This window comes from Anser brachyrhynchus (genome assembly GCF_964034855.1).
Source record: "Anser brachyrhynchus genome assembly, chromosome: 1".
Classification (NCBI taxonomy): domain Eukaryota; kingdom Metazoa; phylum Chordata; class Aves; order Anseriformes; family Anatidae; genus Anser; species Anser brachyrhynchus.
Window position 1 is genome coordinate 102,361,008 of NC_137694.1, and position 20,854 is coordinate 102,381,861.

The 20,854-nt window shown below is 40.0% G+C and overlaps 1 protein-coding gene across 3 annotated transcripts in view; it reads left to right on the forward strand.

The window, feature by feature from the left end:
* Positions 1–319: 319 nt before the first annotated feature.
* Positions 320–20,854, forward strand: part of CASR (calcium sensing receptor) — a 72,079-nt gene continuing 51,544 nt past the window's right edge. For 2 of the 3 annotated variants that reach the window (XM_080603314.1, XM_080603313.1), the window contains exon 1: positions 320–554. The gene's annotated coding sequence lies outside the window, so the exon portion shown is untranslated. Of the gene's footprint in view, positions 555–3,543; positions 3,648–20,854 lie in introns of all 3 variants that reach the window. The other variant, XM_080603312.1, reaches the window with a different exon arrangement.

Sequence of the window (20,854 nt, forward strand, 5' to 3'; positions counted from 1 at the left end):
CTACCCTCTGGAAAACGGAGCGAGGGATGCTTTCCTTCCCCACGGCAATATCCCCGCCACAGAGCTCCGGGCTCTGGTGCCAGCCCGGCGAGTGCCGGCACACACGCAGCACCCGGCGCATCGCTGCCCCGCGTGGGAACTTGCCCGTGGGGGCAGCCCCGCTGCAAAAAACCTTGGTGAAGCCGAGCAGAGGTGTCGGCTTCGCCCACCACCCCACGCCCGGCGGTGTGCCCGGTGCCCCGGCCGGGCTTTGCCGAGCCTCGGAGCGGGGCGCGCCCGGGCGGGTCCCCGCGGTCTCCGCCGCCCGCCCCGCCTGCGTGGCCCGTGGGAACGGGTCCGGGTGCCGGAGGCGGCGGGGAGGGCTGGGACGGGGCCCTGGCCAGGGGGTTCTCTCTCCCCCACCCCCCTCCTCCCCTCGCCGCCGGTTCCCGTGAGGCTGCAAGTGCCGCCGCGGCAGCTGGGGGGCCGGCGGGGGATGCTGCCGCCGCCCTGCCCAGCGCCGGAGTAAGGGCAGGCGCTGGTGGCGGCAGGAGCAGCCCCGGCGGAGGGACGAGGTGAGCGGGGAGCGGGGGCAAGGGGGCGGGTGAGCGCCCGGCAGCGGGGCCGGGGCGGGAAGCGTTGCCGCCGGGAGCAGCCCGCCCTTGCTGGGGGCTGGGGGCGCACGGTGAAGGGACGGGGCGCGGGGTCTGCTCCGTGCCCGGGAGGGGGGAGCCCGCAGGGCAGCGCAGCGCCGGGCTTGGGCTTTGGGTGTGCAGGAGAGCGGAGGAGCAGCGGGGTGGGGGAGCGAGTCGGGGGCGACGGGGAGCGAGGGGCATCCCCGGCTGACCGAGCCCGGCCGGCAGTGCCGGATGCAGACGTAACTCTTCGGATGGACCCCCTCCGCCTCCCCTCCCCAAATCTGGGGCAGGGTGGCTTGTGGTACAGCTACGATCAGGCAAAAGAAGAGATCGCCGTAGAGCTCAGAGGTGTTTTCTCTGGCTGAAGTTATCTAGAAATAATATTGAGGCGAAGAACCGTAATTCATAACAAAACTTTGAAGAGCAACAGGTCGTTTTACTGAAATCACACGTGATGGGGAAAAATATCGCCTCAGGTTGTCCCGATAGAAAACAGCTAATAGTGATACCGTGTATACCGAATCATAAGTCTTGTTTGAGGAACTCCAAACAGTACTCAAAACAAATGTTACCGTACATCTGAAGAGATTTCAAAAAACTTAAGAGTCTTTCCTTAAAACCTTCATTCTTACTTCTGTGGATGTGGGATATGATCTTTAGAATTCATTTGATACATTTAATCGTTTGAAATGTTTCCGTTTTTGATGTTTTTCCAACCTGAAACAGACGGCCCAGTATGTGCAGACCTGCTCACTGTCAGGTTCTGCCCCCCCAAACCTGCCTCTGCGTGCTTACTGCACAAACTAGAATTAACCCTGCTGAACAACCCAGGCTGCACTCAGAGGAGCAGGAGACATAACGGACAAGCCAGTAACCCCACATATCCCAGCAGCACCAATGTGATGCTCCTGTTCTGTCATGGGTGTGGAGGAGAGTGGCTTTGCAAGTGCAGCCTTCCCTGATTTCTCAGTTTGGGTTGTGTCTCTATCACAGTCAGGACTTTTTTTGCCAGCTACTCGAGTTTCACCACCTGGTGTAAATGTAAAGAGGATGTGCTGGGAGGGGTGAGGTCAGGGGAATATTAGTGAGGCATTGCTAAGGCTAATTCCCAGACAGTGTAGTGTCCCTGAAAGTGTTTATGCTAATAGTAGGAATTAGAGTCCATAAATCCTGTTCTTGATTTAGGCTGGGGCTGGGCAGCTGTGGACTCTTCCCTCTCTGTCCTGCCTTTCTGCAGTCTCACCAAGCTGCATTACTAAGCTCTCCTTACAATGAGAAATGCAAGTTCCAGCCCACGGGACAGGATCCGGTCCTGCTCCCAGTGAATTTTCTGGGATGTGGTCATTGATCTCAGTGTTGTGGTGTCTGTATCCATACTTCTTTTTTAGTTGTGAGAGGGGAAAAATATGGTTAGGATGATTATTAAGAATATTTTTGCCAAGGTGTACTGAATGGCAGTAAAAGGATCTGATGCCTGTTCAGAGGAAACATTTGAAGTCACCTACATATTTGCTAGGGTGATCCCAACTTAGTGCAAAGTGTGTGTTGGATCTCATTGCAGTATTTGACACCGAACTGTCCACCTATAATTTTTTCTAAGGTTAGTGGCAGAATGGGTGGCATCCAGGCAAAATTTTGGCATTGTTCTCAAAGCAGCAGTAGAGTGATATTGATGGAGAAGATTGTTTAGTTACTTTCCACAGTAAATTTTAAGGCTCAGTGGAAGATTCCAGGTCTGTCAGTCTGACATGCTTTGCACCATTCTCAAAAATAAATGCTTTCTTGATATTAGATTACCTTGTTAGAATTATCTTCTGAAATATAAGCAAAAATGTCAAATGAGACAGTAAGAGCTTTTCAGTATGCTCCCATCCCATCTGCATGTGTACTGGTGGCTGCAAACTACCTCTTCTGCATAAGTTGATGGACTTTCTCTGTCACTTATTAACTGCAAGAGTGAGGAATGCTTTACCTGCACTAATTTGTGCCAAGGATTGCAAGAACATTATTAATACTCAAAGTAGATTGAGGAGGGCATTGACAGAGTGGTAGCTCTAGTATCAAAATCTTCTCTTCTGATATATCAGGGCTAATTCCATATGAACACATTTTATTCAGTTGAGAAAGTTAGGATGACTGAATTGCTCAGCTCACAAAATATGAGAGATTGTAATCTTTTCATGTGTATGTCAAATGCAAATGAGAGCAATATGATCTAGTGACTTAATTCTAAAGACAATTCCAGAACTTGTTCTGGGTTTGGACACCGACCTTGAGCAAACTATTTCCTTTCAGTTTTCCTGTTTCAAAAGTGGGGTTAAGGACAGCATTTTATGTGGTCTTGTTGGAAACATCTCATCTAGAAATAGGGTTTTTTAAAGCACAATTGAATTTCCATGCCAAAAACTCTGTATTGTTTCAAAGCCTAATTACCATATGGGAACATGAAAGCAAAGGGAAGTTTCAGAATTTTCTGGTCCTTTTTCCCACCATGTTGAGGAGGTTTCAATTGACTGCTGTGGTGCATAGGATCATGTGACTGCTTCGGTTTTGCATTCTTCAAGTGGATCTTACAACTAGGTCCCCTGTATCTGAAACTAGCTTTACTGATCAAAATCCTGTTTGCAATTGGAGGGAAAACTTCATGCTACTTAACTTGATACTTTCTAATCATCTGTAGTTAGCTTGGGGCACTTGGCATTGACATATTAACTTATTTCTGCATACAATTCATTGCACTGATGCTGAGTACTTTGGTGGACAAGATGCTGAACACCTGGGTGAGTGTATGATATGGGTATGGCAGTTAGTAAGTGCCTGGGTTGTTGGGTTTTTGAAAAATGTGTGGCTGGGGTGGGAGGATGCTTTGGGTTTGTTTTTGTTGTTGTTTTGTTGTTTTGTTTTTAACACAAGTGTGACACTGTAGATACAGTCCTGCAGCATTCTCTTATGCAGAGAGTAAAGGCCATTGTGCTGTGTCCTAAGTCTGGAAGTAGATTTGAACCATTGCTCCCCAGGACTTCTCAAAGTGTAAGTACTCATGTTTATGGTGGCACTTCACATGCTAAGAGTGTCCATTCCAACACCCACCATTTTGCTGCATTGCATTGGGAATGGGAACTTGTGGTGGCAGATAAAAAGAGAAGAAGAAAAAAAAGCCAGAGAAAAGAAAGAAGGAAGGAAGAGAAAAGAGACAGGAGCAAGGGTAGCAGTAATTCTAGCAAAGAGAATATTTTCCAGTGAGCAATTCTAAATGTGATGTAAAAAATAACAACTGAAAGTTTTATTTTACTACACAGAGCCCAGATTCTTCCTTTGATCTCTGTGCAAGCTTCCTTTTGGCATCTGTGGGAGATCAGTGGAAAGAGGGGAGTGTGTAGTCTTGAATTTATGATGCAGCCCATGAACAGTCATGAAACATAATTCAGTCCTCTCCAAAAATGAATACATAGCTGTGAGTCAGCTAGGAAGGTACACTGATGGTCCTGAAATAAAAAATAAAAATAAAAAAGAAACTCAGTCTCTTCAGAGACATCTCACCACCAAAATAATAGATAAGCCATCTGAATATACTGCTCATTGCAACTAAAATGTTGGCATCTGTTGAAATTAGCTCACTCTCTCTGCTACTGTCTGCAGGAATTCCTTTGTATGCTTGATTTGTGTAATAGTGTACACAAATAGACTATTTTTGAGATTTTTACTGGTAGTCAGCATCTAGAAACACAGTTACTTCAGCTTAATAAGGTAGGAGTGCATTAAATGGCCCATAATGAGTAACAAGAAATTCTCTACGCTTCCTTAAATTACAGGATCTGCAAATTTTAGTTTATTCTTAGTTTAGATTATTAGTAAATTTTAATAGTTGCACTTAAAACTTAAAATTAGCAATATATGAGGATTAAGCGATATTAACAGATGCACCAACTACTCTGAGCAAACCAAATATACAAGAATTCATATAACTCTAGTCAGTTGACTTCAGATGTTAATCATGAATAATCAAAGAACGTTTCTACTTATCTACAGAAAGTTTGCTCTAAGAAAGTTTGCATCAGGTTTGACACCTGATGCTTCTGTTTCTTTATTGTGCCGCTAATATACTTGAACGCTTGATATTTTGAGTTAAAATATTGGGAAACTAAGTTCTTTGGGATCCTTTACATACCTCTTATGAGAAACAGAACATTCAGGAGCAACCCAAAGCAAAGTCTAACATTAAATTGTTGGTGTAAATCACCTCTGCTGTAAAAAGCCCTCCCCACGTTCTGCTTTCAGTCTGCAAGTCCTTCTAGCACCATGATACTGCTCAGAGCAGTGTGCTGGGTTTTGCAAGCAGCAGGGCTGCTGACATGTTGCTGTTACCATCACTTCTCTCAGGAGGGCATGTCAGAAACCAGAATACTCGTCTATAATGTGCTCTGCAAACAGAAAAAGAGCTGGTCCTTGTTATAAAGTGCTGAGATTTTCCCAGGCAGATTAGGTGAAGGAGGTGAAAGACATTTTATCTTTTCATTTCCTGTCATCATCTCTTCAGGGCAGAGTTTAACAGATATAGTCCTTTCCTCCAACTACCAAATAAACTGCATTTTCTGCTTTCTGTTCTCTGTGCTTTGTTTTCATTTTGCAACGTTGCTTGAAAAGGTGACATTCATTCCCCATTTCTGTTTTTCCATCCTTTGTCTTACCAGTGGCATGACACCATTAATTAAGCATTTGTTTGAGAAGTTGCTTTGTTTGAGAATTGCCTGTGCAAAAGGAACACCACTGAAGATAAGCTGTTGGAGGCATGTAGTATTATGGAGAGATTTCCTCCAGCCCCATTACTCCTAGCTCCTCTAGCACCAACTGGAAGCATGAGCAGGTGATGGAGATGGGAGCAACTGACTGTCTCAGTGAATGTGCAGCAGATCTGTGCCTCTTACACTAGCTTTTAGTGTCAAAGTGTTCAGCAAATTTAGAAGGTCTTCAGGAGCATCCACTCATGGCTGCATTCACATGGTCCATTGCACACAGATCTCCACAGAGGCAAGGCAGAAAGAGCATGGGCTTTGGTGATGATGGGGTTCACCAGTGAAGTTACAGATCGGGGACAGAGGTAACAGATTTCGTGTTCATCCAGCATTACTTAAATTCATCTTTGAGAAGCCTGAGATGATGTAGATCTTGCACACAATTTCATCAACACCCCTCCCTCTTCCCAAAAATGTTCAGGGTCCTTTAAAATACACAGTGACTGTCATTTTAGATGCACAACAGTACACTGCTTAGCCCACAGCTGCTGTGTCCTGGAAGGGTAAGGATCTTCTGTAAGTTTGGTGTTATCTCTGCCAGGCTGGTGCAGTTTTCTCTGATATTCTAACAGCACACTGTGTAGGCAGGTTTAAGTATCGAAAACAGTGTCTCAGTAGTTGGTGCTTTTGGCAGGGATTGCCTTCTAATTCCCATCTTTTTTTCACCTCTCACCTCATTGCTATCACATACAATGCACATTTCTGCTCTGTTCTTTGGCCTCACTTGAGAATTGTTGGAAGCTCTATGGGTCTACACGCACCACATGCAGTCCACTATGGTAGCTGTTTTCAAGGTGAACTGCTTAGCTGCATGCATTTTTAAATATTTTGAACATTGTTCAATTGGTATTTGTAAGGAACTTCTGACTAACCCTGAGCGAGCCAGCCATCCAAGCCCTGCAATACTAAACTAGTTTTCAGATCTATCTTTCTTTGTTTAAATTTTACAACATATTCTACCTGTAGCCTTTGAGGAGGAATTTAACTAAACCATATCCAGTCTACATCAAGCAGTACACTCACTCTATGCCATGCACTGGGGCAGCTTGCTCAGATGTTGTTCTCTCTATACAAGGGTTTTGAAAGTATTTTGAATAATGGAAGTAGTTCCTTCCAGGAGACTTCATATTAGAAAGGCAACAGTTCCCAAAGGACAACTAAGGACAACTAACCTACACCACATTTAAGTCCCACAAATACCATGTGTCATGATATTTGTGGGACTTCATATTCATATACTTTGCAAGACTGTCATATTCTTGCATAAATGATAAAACATCAAATGCTGCTGATGAGTTTTCTCCATTTAGTAGCCTTCAGTCTAGGGAAAAAGCATAGATTTATAAACCAAGATGTAATCCTAAATCTTCCGCTGCTTTTATTATGATTCCAGGCAACCTGCCTACAGTCCTTATTTTACCATAGGAAGACAACTGTAATTCTTCTGTTTTATGAATTAGAGATTGAAGGGGCTGGATCTAGTTAGTGGATGACAACCTGGATATAAAGTTGGTTTCTAAACAACAGAAATAGTTTCTACCCATTGCACCACAACATCCTTTAAATACATCACTCTATATGTTACCCTTGTCTAAAACATTGTAATAAGGACACAAACATTAATAGCAACAGTGATGTGTGAATCTGTAGGTGAATGTAAAGGCATGAATTTTTGATATGATTTAGACTTATGTTTTCAATAAATACACCAATAAGAGATTCTGCTGCTTTTACTTCCCAGGACAGTGTTAGGTTGAGTAATTGTACCAGCTAGCAAAGGTAAACTGCTGCTTCCATTTCTTGGAAGGCTTGTTTGCACATTTAATGGTATCTGATGTATCATGTCCATTTTCATGGACATTTGCATACCTACACCTCTGAAAAGCTATCAAAAATCTCTGCTTAATCTTAAGGAGAAGCCTTTGCCCTCCTCTCTCCACAGTTAGATCAGAGCATGTATTTTGAATATGCTGCCTCGGAGCTTTCAGTTTGAGAACTTTGGCACAGTCTCTCTATGAAGAGGTGCAGGAGGCATAGCGTCAATGTGTTAGCATGCAGAGAAGATATCTTTACCATCCAGGGCTAGGCAGCATCTGAGTGATACTTTGAGGGTGGAAAAATTTCTGTGCCTGAAGTGGGTAACAAGTATCTCAGGAACATTTGAGCATTTGAGCTTCAGTTCCTTGGTATTAATAACTGCAATTGCTTCCTCTTCTGGACTGTCTGCAACATTTACTGTATTTGTTTCACTGTACTTATGTGTTGACATTTCGATCCACGACCATGAGAGTTAGAAGTGTTTAATTTAACTGGAAATTGTGATTCAAGTTAAAACACCTGGTTCCTGATCAACAAAGTCACAGGTACATTCTTGCTGAGTTCGTGCTCTGACCATAGATGTATCTGTAGCTCTATGTCTGGAATCTCATACAGGCAGAGTCTATCAACTTTTATTGGAAAGAGCCAGATTGAAGCAGAGTAAGTCTATGAGGTTGTTTTGCTGTAGCTATTGTTGTTGCTTTCATAAAGTTTATTTAAGTTTTCATTTGGGGCGAGGAAGTATTTTATGACGGAAGAGCAACAAATATTGGGTGCAAGGTACTCTGAATGGGGAGGAGTTTAATACAACTAGAAATACTGATACATTCTGGTGAGGGTCATGGATGAAATATATGGGGAGAAGAGGTACAGAGGTTCTCCATGTTGTTGGACACCTTCCATGCAATGATAGAGCTGAAAGAATTTAGGTAGGGGCCTGGATCTAGCCAGATTTCAGTACCTGTCAAACTGGAATTGCTCTGGTTGAATTTAGATGTCTGACATTATGTCTAAAGTGCTGAACAAGGTAGCTGGGAAGAGTAGTGTGATGAGAGGTCCTGCAGCGGTACCTCTAAAACCAGCAGTAGCGAGAGGGTCTGGAGCAGCTGTGGAATCCTGAAAAGAAGCAACCGTGGGTGGGAGTTGAGGTAGGCACACCACTGGCACTGCCTGCTCTTTTACAGACCTGTCCAAGTGAAATGTGAAAAGAACTTTGTACCTTTCATGGCTATGGGAGTGTGCGGGGTCACTGAGGTAAAACTAAGGACTGCAAGCCTGAGTGCTCCCCGTTTGCTATTTGTGTAAGGATATCACAACTTTTTTGTATTTAATATGTTGTTCCTTTCTCTCCTAATAAACTGTTCCTTGCTCTGTACATCAGCACATTATTTGTAGGAGTAGACTTACTGCCTCTTAATGACTCTGAGGAGTAACACTTAGTTGCCATGATTCTAGGTAAGGACTTGAGTTGGTGATGGCTGCATTTGACAACATTTTTTAAGAACCTGTGGGGTGGTGACAGTGCGTGGCAAATGATACTAAAGATCCAAAACCACTATATTAAAAGCCATAGTTTAGGTACTGACATACTCTCCTCTGAATGACATCCTGGGAGAAGAGATTATTGACAAAGATTATTACTGTGGAATAGATTATTTTAATGCCATTATATCAAAGTAATTTAAAGATTTTATTCTGAAATGTCTTCTTCCTGAAAGTTTTATGGTTTTGCCAAATTATCTCTCATGTAAGCAATACTGTGATATCTTCACCGTTTGCGATTTTTAGAGTGAAATTTTATTCTGGGATGTGATTTCTAATAGTCCCATTTTCTTATTCAATACTTCTGTTGTTATATTTATCAAGGTGAGAGCTGCACTTACAAAAGAAAAAAACGCATCCTGAGCGCTGTGGTTTCTATTAGCATTGCAAAACAAACAGAGCTGACACAACTATTTGTACCCTCTCTCTTCATTAGCATTGCCTAGAAAATTACTGACTTTTAAGTGGCAGTTGTAACACCAGACAGGAGAATATGGAAGAGCATAGGTGACACTGAGGGCACAATTTGTTCTAACAACTTGTTGTTGTTGTTAACAATTTGCAGACTGGAAGGTAATCTTGGAGCAATGACCATTAAAAATAATAATATATTACAAATTATGAAGTGAATGCACTTGCACACAGTACATGGAATATTAAGATTTTGTTTTTATCATAGCTTTTTAAAAAAGCCCTACATTATGTGGCCTTGTCTGAAAGCTCTCCTCGTAGTAAATCACAGCATATTTAAATAGCTGCCTCAGAAACAAGAAGATATGGCTGAATTGATCCAGGATTTGAACATAAAATTCTAGACAGTAAAAACCATTGACAATGGCTTGGCATCCAATATTGTCTTTCATCAAAAGATCTGAAAAAGCTTTTAAAAATGTATAATTACAACATAATGGGTTTCCATTTTGTATCAAGGATTATCAAAATATAAAAAATATACAACAATAATTTTCAGATCTCTATTGTTGGGTACTCGTGTTCATATTATGATTCATGTTATTGGTCTAAATATGGGTTTAGATGGCAGTTTGCGTTCGAGTTTGAAAGTGGTCTGATTTCCAGGCCCAAAGATGACAGGGAGAATTTTCCGTGAGCATATAAAACATTTAAAAACCTATTTTATTTATTTTTGCCCACTGATATCTGTGCTCTTGAATTTCTTTTTTGCTTTAAATAATTTGTCTTTACTTCAGTTTGTAGTCACCAGCTAACAAAGCCCTATCATGGTTAAGCTAATAATGTAGCATCTTCTTCAGAAGCAAAGCAACTAGTAAAGTTATTCAGGCAACATTACAGCAACAATAACGAGGAAAGAAAAAGGACATAATTACCGGTTAAGCGTCTAACATAGCAGTGCCGTTGTGTACCCAACAATGCACATTTCCTCCTAGGTTAAGTATTTTGGGTGAGCAAGAGTTCAGGTCCTGTTGGAGAAAGGGATTATGAGATACATCTCTCTTACTTAAAGAAACAGTTTCACTAATAAAGCTGACAGTGGGGTTAGGTAACTCATGCTCTAATCTTTTTCTTTTGGTATTGTGGACTGATAGAAGTCAAAGATGAACACAGTGACCCTAAGGGATCTCTCTGCTTTGCCTATGTACTTTGTCCAGTTTAAATTTAAGTGCTCTCATGTTAATATTTTGTCGCTTTTCATCCAAAAAGTTTGTGGATTACAGTTTTAAGTTGTTTCTAAAATTTAGAGACCAATCTCCTGAGTACCTGCTAACTCCCTTAACTTTTTCTGTAATTAGAGAAAATACCCATGGGAGTTAAAGATAACCTTCCCCCAGTGGTACTCAGTTGTTAAAAACCCTGTCGGAATCATGGGCAACTGAGTGATGCAGAGTGATCCTGTAGTTATACAGCAGCATGCAGGGCTGAAGCTGGCCTCCCTGTTTATTACTGGATTTGGGGAAATGCAAAGATGTCATAAAGTTATTTCTGTTTCACCCCATCCCATCTGGCCTTATGCCAAGAACATCTTGGAGAATCTGGGCATGACTTGTACAGCAACATTTACTTAACGTGTAATTGTTTGTTGCAGCTCGTAGTTCCTCCTCAGTTAAATGTTTAACCTACAGGTTGTAACAGATGCCGAGATTCATTGCTTTCCACTATCTTTATTTTTCATTAATAAAGTAATAAAATAATTTTATACATGTATTGTGTAGATCTTAAAAACGTAAAAAATAAATCTGTCTTCCACTGCTTACTTAGTTTGCAAGTCTTGACAGTTTGTTGGAGTCCTGACATCTGTTTATCCTGGTGCATGTTTACAGTGCAACTTAAATGGTTTAGAATAATCATTATATGAAAAAAATATATAGATTTCCTCACTCTGAACAAAATTTATAACTATATCAAATGGCAGGTCTAATCCTAACTCTGATTCAATATACCTCTATTTTTCCTATGACTGAAGAAACAGAAAGATCTTGTGGTTCTTCTGCAGATTGTTAAATGAACTATCCTACAACCATTTCTTCCAAAAAATTCTGCATGCTCCAAGATACTACAGTGATACTTACAAAATGATAATAACAGCTGCTTGACATGATATTATTCTAGGAATACTGTATGAGTGTATAAATAAAAATTATATGATAATGCAAATCTCATCTAATTGAAAAATGAAACAATGGACAAATAGATCTGTACAGACTTTAGCTCATGCTGTGGAGCTGAGCTAGCTAATTTTTCAGTTCTGTTCTAGTTCAGGTGCTGCCATGACAGAAGTTGTTTGAACTCATTTAAACAAAGAGGCAAAATAATCATTCAGGTTCAGCTCGGATTTGGAGAAAAGCTCCTGCTCTTGCATCCTAATTCCAGAATCATTTAATCACACATAAGTAATCAGATTATTACTAATAGAATATAAGTAAAATTAATAGCAGATTTTGAAATTTTAATTAACTTTACACAGATTTAATACTTATTTATAAATTTTTATCAGTAGTAAATTTCCTTTGCTGTTCTTCATGTATTATTCACTATTCCGTAGTCTTAAAATATTATTAGTTTAGAAGTTAGAAAACATCTACGCAACTAATGGATCCTTTCAAGGTTACATGATACCAAGAGAAAGAAATTTTCTTATTTTTCTGAACAACCCTTTTGTATTCACAAAATAGAATAGAGCTTGAACCAGACATGCTACTTCAACTTTGTCTTTACCTGCCTTTTGAGCATTTCAGGTAATCTATGTTATTTAAAAATTGGTATTAAAATAATAATAAATAAATAAATAAAATATCTGTAACTATAATAATCATATGAATGCATTACATTGAACATGCTTTGAAAAATAGTTTAGAGATTATGCCAACTGGCACTGCAAGACTTGAGTGACAGAGACTGAACTCTCTTTTCAAAACTGACTCCAGGTCAGGCTTTTCAAGTCAGAGAATTGATGCTCTCTTGTGAGCAAATCAACACTTAGTTTTGTCTGGTTAACTGCTCATCAGTTTTTTTATCCTGAATTATGGATTTGCTACAGAACATATGAATGACCTGTTGAAAGATTTGCAGGTAGCAATTAAGTTGGGAGCTACATAGATTGCCATGGAATAAGATGGCAAGTAAAGAGGGTGGGATGTTCCTCCTCTCTGATGAGATTCAAACTGTGTACTCTTTTAATCTAACTTCTGGCTTTTGGTACTGTGCATTTTTCTCACTAGGATCCTGAATTTCCTATTGTCAAACCTTTTCAATATTGGTAAATTTGGTTCAGACTTCTTGCTGTGTGGTTTGACCAGTGGCAGACCACATTTGAAGTTCATGTTCTGCAAGTGTATGTTCTTCAGTCTACTTTAAAAGCCTAGCTTTGGAGACTTCATCTGGGGGTCTGAGCAGTTCGCCAGCTTGTCTGGGTGTGTTCATGAGCAAAATGGTAGAATACTATAGTCATGCGTGAACAGGGATAAGGGAGATTTGAGGTGTTTTCAGTGATACTCATCTGAAAAATAAATGAGGGCAGGATTTAACAGAAAATGAAATTATTTAAATTAAATCATGGAAACATATAGAAGTTGTATCAGAAAGGTGGTGGGTTTTTTTTGTTGTTGTTTATTTGTTTTGTTTTGTTTTATTTTTGCAAATACACAGTATAGTTTGGGGTCAAAAAACAAAGACCCACTTCACAATTGAATTACAGTAATCTAAAGTTTGGGTGGTTCAAGTCTTTCAGCCAAGTCAGCACCAAGCAGAGATGGCTGATCTCCAGAAACTGTGTGTTATAGACAAGTGTCCACGTCTCCAATGTCCATGTTTGTCCTGAGCAATGTTTCTGACATTTCTGGCTTAAAACTTGGAAAGGTCTTGTAATTCTTCTGACGCTGAATGGAAAAATATCTTAAGTTCTGCCAGCATTCACTACATAGGGATTATTTATTTATTTATGACATAGCTTTGTTATAGGGGTGGCTGTCTTGTGGCTTTGGAACTGAATGACACCTACATGGTAAATAAATACATCTTGGACAGGTGTAAGCCAAACTCCTGCCACTTTTCAGCAAGACTTACATTCTCAATGGTGAGATTTTTATACTTAATACCTAAACATTTGATTAGGAAGTTACTGGGCAACATTTGATAAGGAAGTTACTGGGCTTTTCAAACACACCTAATTATCTAGCTCTTTCTGACTTCAGTTCTCAAGTCTGAGGACCCTTGTCTGGAGTGTCCATTGCAATGGCAAGTGATTGTGGTGTGACATAAACAATTAGCATCTCTTTGATTAAACTGTAGTCCAATGTGTTCAGTGAGAGCACTGAATCTCCACTTCTTAGTTTCAGTTGTTATTTCCATGTCCTATTGTTATCAAACACTGTAACCATGTTTATTCAGCAACTTTTTTTTTTGGGGGGGGGGGTGGCAGAGAGGGGAGAAGGGGGGAGAAGTTGTTTTAGATATATGTCTATATTTTACAGATGTTCTGGCTTAGGAAAAGTTGTACTACCTGCAATGATTGATCCATTTCAATGTGTGTCAAATGTATTAATAGTAAAAAGCATTTAAACAGATGCCTCTCTCAAGACCAGAAATTCTGAAGGTGATGGACCTGTGTAACTATATGGGTTTGGCACCAGTATTCTTGCAAATGAGACATCAGAATTTACCCTAAAAACTACGTGGTTTAAAAGCTGCAGGTAAAGCTTAATTTGCATATTTTTACAGGCCTTATATGATGCTAACTTTATCCAACATGGCTATATCCCAGAAGACACAGCATAGGTGATAGTCTTAGTAGTGAGGCCAAACCCAGGAACAGCTGATTGACAGGCAGAGACAGTGCTTCACTGCTGAGTTTACATGATTTTAAATACATAAATGTATTAATGAAACATGTGAGTATAAATATATGTTTATGAACTATAAATTCAGAAATATTAATCACACAAATCACACAAGTACATAAATAATTGTGATGGTGTCTAACTGATAGTTTTTGGCAGAAGATATGGTAACAAAAAAAACATGGTAAAGACAACTGAGTTAAAATGGCTTACCTTTGAAATAGGAAAAAGAAGAGCTGAACTTGCATTTCTGGATTTCAGCAGTGTTCCTTATTTTTTGTCTCCTAAGTACAGTTTCAGCTTGGTCTGTTCCTGATGGTCTTACCATGTGCATAACAATATGTTTGTGAGCACTTTCCCATCTCCATCCTTCAGCCAGGATAGAAAGAAAAAGCAGTACACAGTGGATACTGTATGACTGGTGTAAACTGGTGCAAAACTAAAGAATCAGAGAAAATATTTCTACCCAGGGATATAGCAGGCTTACAAAAGTGATTTATTTATTTTTTAAGTAATGACAAATAATCAGAGCTATAAGAATATTTATTGCTAATGATGAAACTTACTGGTAGAAATATGAAGTCCTTTTGCATCAGTGCTTCAACAACTTAAAACTGTTGAAGATGAAGGTGAGACTTGAGGTGGAAGGTTAATTATTGCAGCTCAGTGTATCTTGTTCTGAAATAACCAGCAATGATTTCTGCTGAAGAGAGAGTCCAGGCAAGTCATGTAGAGGTGTGGATCTATTGTTCTCTGTATCTGTATATAAATCTTGGTGCTCATACTGGGAGCCTGATAATCAAAATAATATACTTTTATAATATTCCCCTCTTATTAATCTATCTCTAAGATAATATTCTTAGGATAACAGAAAACTTTTCTGTCTCTCCAGAAAACCCTTTGTGGCTTCCTATAAACTCTGAAGACACTCACTGTCCCTTGATACTGATGTTCCAGACAGAGCTATTACTGCTGAGCCTCCAGACAGAGAAATTGAATTTACAGGCTCACTGTTTAAAGGCTTCAAAGAGCTGAAGGGATGGAGAGAGTCTGGCATGGAATAGTATACTTTTCCTGATTTCACTTTACAGAAATTAAATAAACATTTACAAATAAAATCATGAAAACATTTATTTTAATTAGGTGCATAAGCATTAGCTGTTCGTTATATCCTCCCACCTGCACATTGTGGGGAAGAACCATTTGTCTTCCAAGAGTGTGGAGGTGAGGCAAGACTTCATTTAATGTTCATTAGGAAGTCATGGATCCTTGGAGAGAAGCTATGAGAGGAGTATACAGTGTTATTACCATTATACGGTATATATAATAATATTCTCTTCCTTTATTCTACTGAGAAGCAATGATTCATTTTCGGTATAATCCATCCTCCACTGAAAAGGTCAAAGCTAATTGCTATCTCTCTATTTACTATCTTGGGAAGCAGAAGTTTCTTGTGCTTCATCCAATACACAAGGAGTAAAAGACTGAGCGAGAAATCAAGCCGCCAAGAAACAGGGCATATACACTGGAAATCTTCCTGATAAAGTGTACCTCCTCCTACTGTTTTCATAGCCACGTTTTTGTTGCTCATAAGTTGAGCTGAGAAAGAGGTTATAAATGCTAATGTTAGATTTTTAGATTTTTGTTCTCCTTGATTCCCTGCAGAAACCAATTTGGGGGGGGGGGGTTAGGTTTGCTTCATTCGAAGTTGTTTCCTTCAGCTTTCCAAATATCAAGAGAAATGAGCATGCTGTCCTCTTAAGATTTAGGAGTAGCCTTGACAATTAATAATTAAAAGGTGATTGGGCAAGGTCTTTTGCAAGACATTTTAGCAGTGTTTTCAGACATAATTAAAAAATAAATAAATGGGAGAGGGTAACAGTTTGATTAAAATTAGCTGCTCCAAGTCACTTTCTTTGACTATTGTGATGGTACTTTTTCACTGTCTTGCTGGTATTTTCATAGAGTTTTCCAGATTGCAAAAATGCAGATTTGCTCAAGTGAATTTCTGTGGTACAGCTTAGGTCTCTCTTTTCAATAGTGGGAAGGGGAATTATATGACCATTTTTCCATTGACAGATTGATTTTAAGATTATTTCCCTTTGCTTTGTATCACATTAGCTTTTTTATCAAACTACAGATCTGGTAGACTTGGGCTTAGCAAAGGCACATTTTGAGTATTGAATGTAGAGTTAAAAAGCAAAGAAAATTGTACATTACTTTATTGAGAAACCTCAGGAAGGTTAGAGAATGAGTTTTCTGGTGCTGCATTTGCACTTCCTGTTGCAAATGTAGTTAGCTCTCTTAAAAGTGAACTATAAATGAAATGACCTCTTGCTAATCTATATTTATTCTTCTTTTGAGGCTTTGTCTTTGTTCTGTTCAGTTTCTAAGTCAAAACAAAATATCACACCATTGCTAACACTGCAGGTTTAGCCTACTATCTGAAAATCAAGCTGGGCTTGTTCTGCTTCACTACAGTAGCACCCACAGCACAAGCACTCTGGATCTGGAATTTATCAGGGCTTTTTGTTTATGTTCAAGACAAGTATACACGTGACCTAGACTTCAACTTTTACAATGCTGACACTATAGGAAACACTTCCCTTGTCAGTAAATTGATATGTCAACACCAGTAGTTACAACACTTATAACCAGTGGCAACTTTTTTCAGTTTCTCTGGTAACTTTTTTAGATACTCTAAAACAGCTGCCTAAACAGCTGAAATGTGAAAGCTCCGCTGAGGAGTTAATTCCTCAACAGCCAAAGTATAGACAATCTGCAGCATAATGCACTATCACATCATTCTCATTTCATGACAGTGATATGTATGGCGCACACACTCTATATACATGTTGGCTTTCAAAAACGTTATGCTCTGAGGAGCTTGCAGCAAAACTGTCATGAGATAAGTACCCTTCCTTTACCCAGATGCTATGCATGTCCTTTGCTACACATATAATCACAATAAACAAGGCTGTGATTGCATCCCCTGAAAAAATGTGTTTGAATTCTTGAAGATCTTTTAAATCTATCAAATCTCTGGGTTTAAGTTTGTTGTTTGCATCTCCCTGTGGAAGTCTAGGGAGATAAGAAGAGAAAACAGTGACTTAGCTGCACTTGGGATTCTCGCCAGTCTTTGTGAGATGGAAAATTCCTTCCTAATTCCATATCTGACTTTAAATTTGACCCTCAGCATGTGAGCAAGATAGGCCAACACACACACTTCAGAAAAGAAAGAGTCTTTGTGTCCTAACAGGAATCTGGTGCAACTTTTCCAACGTCCTAGTCTGGCTGCTGCCGATCAATGAAGCTTTGTCTTCCCTCAAACATCCTAGGATGTGTGGGTAAATTGGGCATCAGAAAAAAAGAGCTGTTCTCTACCTCCTTCAGGCCATCAACAGAAACCTTGAAACATGAGATTTGGTTGTAGTGTTCATCTCAATGCAGAGTTACCAGAAAGATGAGTTTATGGAGCACAATTCAGAAAGCCACTGGTCACCATCGGAGAGTTGTAGTTTATATATTCCAACGTTAGTGATCATTTATACATGAAAATTATACTCTTCACTGCTAGCTTTTGTGTTCTCAGTTTTTAGCAAAACCAGTTTTATTTTGCTATCTAGATGACTAGTTAAAAAATATTGAGTAGACTCAAAATGAGACTGATCTCCAACTGATCTCTATAGAAATGCCCCCACTCATTGATATAATGCCTTTAAAAAACCTTTGAGATATCTCCATAAATTAGTTTTGAATCTTTCTGTTAATTGCAATTTTCAAATGCGTTTGCTCATATGCCTTGGAGAAGTCCATTTGGTACTCTACACAGTTGCATTTATCAAGCAGCTTCTCATAATAAAAATAGTATAGGGGGAGGTGGGGGACACAAGACGATTCATGTTAATTTCAGTTTATCCTTTCTGATTTTTAGAAAGAATGTTAACATAATTGATTTCATTATTGTATCCACATTGATATTGGGGTACAATGCCTAAAATTTCCTGGGCATTCCTTCTTTAGTAATTATTTAACACCTAGATACATTTGCAGTTCTCTGGCCCTTTGGAATTTTCCCCGTTTTCCATGAGATGTTCAGTATCAACATCAGTGGTTCGAAGAACTCCTCATACAGTTTATGTAAGACTCCAGGCCTGTTGATTTGAAAACATTTAATTTTAGCAGATCTCATCTCACATCTCTTTTTATTACCTACAGTGAATTTTGTTGGGCTGAGGTAATATGGGATGATACATTCTCCAGCTTCATTCCAAGGACAATTTTGTCCTTGTGCAAAGGACAAAATGTTTATTGGATATTGCCACTTTTCTGGATTGCCATTTATAGTTTTATCATCCACACCTAGCAATGGGCTCATGGCCAGTCTGAAGCTTTTTCTAATATTTATAAAAATATCTTTTTTCTCTCATAAAACTCTGTTAACTATTAGTATTGCCTTGATTTTATTAAGTTCCCTCATAAGTTCCCTGCATATTTTATCTTATAAATTGTTACTAACATTTACTTTCCCCTTTCTTCCATGCTGCAGATAAGTGTTTTACTGTTTTATTGTCATCTTCTAGCCCAGACAGCTTCTGGTTTAGTATAAATATTTTTGTACTTAGAAGTGCATTTTTGGCTTGTGATTGGATACACTTAGCACTTTATTTTACATTTCCCATTTGATTTTACACTACCAGTCAATTGGGCTAACAATCATCCTAAACTTTGGAATTTTGTCCTGTTTAAAGTTCCAAGTCTGTATTTTGGAACCAATCCTCTCTTACTGATTGATGACACATTCTGCTTGCACGTGGTGACTCTACCAACATTATTAGTACCTAGGCAATTGCCAGTTCAAGGCAAGCAGTTACACCATCTACTCCACCAGAAGCACATTTGTGGCTGATCTATTCTAGCTTTGACAGGGAAGTGTCTGCATTACCACAGGAGCCCTGGTAAACTTAACAGTCATTTTGTTACTGTACACTTGAAAGATACAGCACATACTTTTTAGCAAGAGCCTGATGACACAGTTTATTTCAAGTTAGCAAGGAAATTGTAATAAGAAGTAAATTATAATAATAAGAAAGCTTTCACTGAGGAGATGAGTAAAAAGTCATTAGGAATGATTCCAGCAAGATTCCAAAAGGAGGCAAAAGGTTGCCTAAAAGTCCTTTTTTTTTTTTTTTTTCCTACCAGCTGCTCATTCTTATTCTGTGCTGTTTGCTGTTGGATCACAGCATTTCTAAAACGTCATCAATGAAGATGCATTCTGATCTTCAGGTTTATCTTTGGGTGGAGGCGAGCATGGGTCATTACCTGGTCTTGCACTTGTATCGTTGCTGGAGAACAGAACCCTAAATGAAGGGGTGAGGTACCTTTTGAAGCTTAATAATGGGCTGTCTCTTGCCTCCCTCCAGTTCTTTTCCTGAGATTTCCAGAGGGCAGAGATAGCATTTCTTCCTTTTGGGGATTTATAGACTGCCATGAATAATCATAGGAGCAACTCAAGACCAAGCAGTATGGTTCTCCTTTTGTAGGGAGAAAAAACCTCCCAGGTGAGAGGAAAGTATGGCCAAGAAATGGTGAACAAACATTGATCCTTGTGGGTTCCTTCCAGCTCAGATAGTCTATGATTCTATGATTTGTTTTATGACGTGATCTCACAGAGAAGTCTGTATCTTTCACAGTGACTCCTGTCACCAGAGTTGCCTTGTTTCCCCTCCCACATAGCTAATGAAAGCACCCTACCAAAGCTGAGAACTATTCAGAGATGGAGTGAAACTCCATGGATGGGGGCAGGGGTCGGGGGGAATTTGTACCCATGGAAACCATTACTGGAAGTGAAATGCATGTCTAAGTCTGGCCCTGTCCTGGCATGCCTTCATTAGCTATGTTAACCCTGACAGCAGCACCACTAGTCAGCACAATTCCTTTTATAAACAAAGATATATGCATAAATATCTAGTCAAGGTAGGAAATGTGTTTGTTTTTACTTTTACTTTTCTATTCTATTCTTTTCTTTTCTGTTCTTTTTCCACTTGCTTAAATAAGCACCACAGAGCTGTTTTTTTATCACGCTCCTGCTCCTGCATTTTTCCAACCCAATTAGGCCATTACCAGGGCTAAATGAGGCATGGAGCCTCCAAAAGTCACACCGTCGTTCCGGAGATGAAGCGCGTATAGCTGCAGAGTTGGCAGGCAGGTGAGGTGGCTGGGGCTCACTGGAGTGTGACCCTGACTGTTTTTGTGTTCCAGAAAGATCACCTTCAGAATGAGGTGGGGAGGGGAGAGGTCAAATTAAAATATTACTTTAAAAGAGCACCGTGCTCACTAGGGGTTGCGATGTTGTGGTCAAATGATGTGGCTGTGTTTTCTAGGGATGCACAGATGATCCTGCTTACCTCAGGCCTATGTAGATTCTTTGGGCCAAGGTACTCAAGGCCCAGTGGCTCCTTTGGCAGGAGTGCCAGCTCACAGTTCCCTGTCCACAGTCTCTTCTGATTTCTGAACAACATGGGGAAAAAAAAAAAAGGCTGTGAATGTGAAGACTGTGAAAGCCATCATATATCTTCCTGGGGTTCTGACAGTTTTCTCCTCACTGGTCAAGAGCCCCATCCCTGCCACAGCCTGCCCACAGGCCTGTAGTGCTCCTGAGCAATCCCACTGTGTAGGGGGATGATTGGTACAGCAGCCAGGCTCCAGCTTACAGTGTTTGGGTCATTCGTACTCTGCCAGCTTGTGCAGTAAAGCAGAGCATTCTTCAGCA